We start from the raw sequence: 3,564 nt of genomic DNA, 5'->3' as shown, positions 1-3,564 counted from the left end.
GACTCAAGTTCAACAAAAGCCTCACCACTCTGCCTGCCTTCTCTAGTATAAATGAAATGAACACCTGCCACCCCATCATGAATTGTGCAGTCGGGGAGGAAGTTTTGTACGTCCTCAATTGAGCAGGACCAGGGTAGGCCATGGAGTTTGACCACATAGCCTTCACCTCCCTCAGGGCCCAGCATACTTGACAGGGCTGATGTCACAAGCTTGGGCAATTTTTTTGTAGCTTAAAGAACCACCACAGATGCCTTCTTTAGGAAACACTTAATGGAAGATAACAAGTTTTCCAGGGGAGGAAGGTAGAAGTGACTTCTATTTTTCAATAAGGAACGCGGCTTACGAACCCAAACTCCACCCGACGCCTTAAAAACGCAGAGGGCTCCGGGGAAAGTCCAGGTGCATCTTCTTTTTGTTCGCAACCTCGGGCTTCTCGTCTCCAACTAATCAGACTTTTTATTAGAGCTGAATAGAAAAAAAAAAGTATCCAGACACTATTGAACTGTGTGTTGACAATTGTATTTAATAATTATTTTCTTTTGAAATTTGTAATATCTCTCAGATTGGTGTTAACATGACTGTATTGTAACCTGCTTTCTTTCTCTCCATCATCCACATGTCAGGAAAGTCTGTTATTAATTTGCTTATTCAAAGAAATTTTATCGAGCTTCCTGAGTTACTAGAAACTAGTCAAGGTATCACAGACAGAGTGTCATCATTGCTCATGCTTGCTGGGGCTGTGGTATGAGAGCAACAGTCTCAGCCCTTACAGCAAATACGTTCATGTTCCATAGACTAGCTCATATCTAAGATTAACTCCTTATACTGATTATTTGTTTAGCATCAACAAACAGACATTATATATGGAACACTGGGTGTGGTTGTGCAGTATCATATCCCAACACTCAGTAGACAGAGGCAGGTCGAACGAGGAGCTCCAGAAGTGTGAGGCCAGACTTGTCTACATAGTGTATTTCAGATAGGGCTATAGTATGAGACTCTCCTCTCTCTGCCTTCCTGGCAGTCTCAATTACACATACATACATATACATACATACATATACATACATACATACACACAATACATGTAATGAAATAGTAATGGGTCAAGATAATATACTGGTAGGATATAATCAAAATTCAGAAGAGAAAGTACAGAAGTAATTAATAAGAATTTACTTAGGAATTTAGCACATAACAGATGAAATGTCACAAGATGGGATAAAATAGATTATTAGATAAATTGTGCTATAAAACTGGTGTTTGAGGGCAAGATCAGGTTGGGTTTCTCACTGCAACATGCTGAGATTAACTCTGTATGAGTTGAATCATATATAAGTGAAATAATTTAAAAAAAAATGAATGGATTTTAACTTGGTATTTTTTATTTGATAAAAGGCAGTCACCCCTAGCTCAAGGGTTATTGGTGATAGATGGCTACTGGAAAGGGAGAGTCAGTTTTCTTCAGGGATGTGACCCCTGAGAGGCTCCTATAGATGACCTAGGCACATACCTGCAGCACTATGTGGACTCGGTGGAAGCACATTGAATTAGGGGAAGTAGTGGTAAGGAATAGGGGAAGAGAAGAAAGGGAAGGAGTAAGGTGGATTTGATCAAGGTACTTTCTATGCATTAATGAAAGTATCAAGCAACAAAATATATATGTAAACATGCTATTTGAAAGCAAACAATAACTTGAATGTGCCTTGTTACTGTGAATAACACCTGATATGAGGGAGAAGCAGCCATGGTCACTAGGGCTCATAGCTTGAGAGCACAGTCTATTCTAATGGGGAACGTGTGCATGAAAGTGTGAGGCAGCTGGTCACACTGCATCCACAGCCAGCAAGCACCTCTCACTCACATGGTGGAGAAACAATGGAATTAAAATGGTACTGTATAAAATATCTACATAGCACAAACGCAGGTAAGAGTAGATTACAAAAACAATTAAGGTATAAAATACACTGAAAATAAATAGTACAATGTCAGACATAAAAATCTCACATATCAATAATCACATCAGTAATTAAATGTAGAGAAAATAAAATGTCCTACTTAAGAGCAAAAATTGGCAAAATGAACTTAAAAGTCATGATCATAAAAAAAACACAATTAGATTTAGAGAAACATAGATCAACCTTTTGCCAGACATGGAAATGTATTAGAACATTAGCAACATAAATTCTATAATATCTGAAAATCTGTTTCCAAATCAGCAAGAGTGGGAGAAAGAGATGGATTAGTGAAGTCATTGATGGTGAGACAGGAGCTATTAAATTCGTGACAATGTATAAAGGATAATAATAATAAAACTGAACATTAATTCATGATTAATTCTTTTCATAATTGGAACTAGAAGGAAGTTTTCTCTAAAAGGTAAACAAACAAAGTATTGCATCATCTCTTCTGCACACTGGCTTCATACCCACATGTATGGAGCGCTGTGTTCAGTGTGAAGATGCAGAGGTGAAGATTCGGAAGCCTTTCTCAGCAAAAGCCTGACGTGACTATTTAAACCTCTTTCAGTACTTGCTCATGTTTAGAGGCCTTTTCTCTAAAGTTGGGAATAGAGATGCCAAGACCTGGTCTTCAAAGGACTATTATGTACAAGTACAAGAAAAAAAGACTTGATTTAATTAAGATGGCCATAGACCCTTCCTCTCAGATTTATGTGGTACACAAATATAGCTTACATATGTTATGGGTAACTTAATTGTCCACATCTTGGTAGTGTTGCTCTCCTGCCACTGGGTTTAATTATATTACATTATGGTGGTAATTAACAGAGCCAAGCATCATTACATCATTAATTGGTTTTATGAGGCTTTGGAGCTTTTCTGCTCAGAGCTCTTGCATGTTACACAAGCTCTCACCACTGTGAGCAGTTTTCCTAGAAGGTTTTCTTCAGCCACTCTGTTATTAGATAGACGGTGGTAGATTGCTTTGCATTTGAGCTGTAGGTGATACAGCTTGAACTACTCCTTGATGCCATATTCATTAGTCTTCTTTAATTGTTCTGTCTCAATGGGGATCTTAAAGATTGAGGGCAGGCCTCCCAGTTCATTTCCACTGATACACCTGTGTGTGATTAACATAGAGGCAATTGCCATTTGTAAGTATCCCAGGATGTTTTGTATTGACTACTGATTCTGCTGGCAGAGGGATGAGAATGGAAATACACTGTGGAGAACCACTGTGGACCATAGCTGCGGCCACAACCCAGCTCTGTACAGTTGGGAAACTGCACATCTTTCAGCAAAACACTTTTAGCTGTATATTTGTATTTGTTAAATGAACAGTGTTTTACCTCCTCCATCTATGGGTATACTTGAAAGCTACACTACTGCCAACCTGGGCAGTTGTTTTAGAGGATGTATGAGCAGTACATTTAGATTCTACATTCTAGGAACTGGTTAACTTCTTTGGTGTCATTAAATCTCACAGCCACCATGAACACCAGCTTGACAAGATTTACAGTCACCTAGGAGACAAACTTGAGAATGCCTACTAGGGAGTTCCTAAATTAGGTTAATTGAGATGAGACACCCACCTCAAAGGTGC

The 3,564-nt window shown here is 38.7% G+C and overlaps 1 protein-coding gene across 2 annotated transcripts in view; it reads right to left on the bottom strand.

The window, feature by feature from the left end:
• Window positions 1–422, bottom strand: part of Hnrnpf (heterogeneous nuclear ribonucleoprotein F) — a 1,956-nt gene extending 1,534 nt beyond the window's left edge. Inside the window, exon 1 of one of the 2 annotated variants that reach the window (XM_031375962.1) lies at window positions 220–422. The gene's annotated coding sequence lies outside the window, so the exon portion shown is untranslated. Of the gene's footprint in view, window positions 1–201 lie in introns of both variants that reach the window. The other variant, XM_031375963.1, reaches the window with a different exon arrangement.
• Window positions 423–3,564: the final 3,142 nt, after the last annotated feature.

Source organism: Mastomys coucha, unplaced genomic scaffold (genome assembly GCF_008632895.1).
Source record: "Mastomys coucha isolate ucsf_1 unplaced genomic scaffold, UCSF_Mcou_1 pScaffold16, whole genome shotgun sequence".
In the NCBI taxonomy this organism is placed as follows: Eukaryota; Metazoa; Chordata; class Mammalia; order Rodentia; family Muridae; genus Mastomys; species Mastomys coucha.
This window is presented reverse-complemented; position numbering and strand designations above follow the sequence as displayed.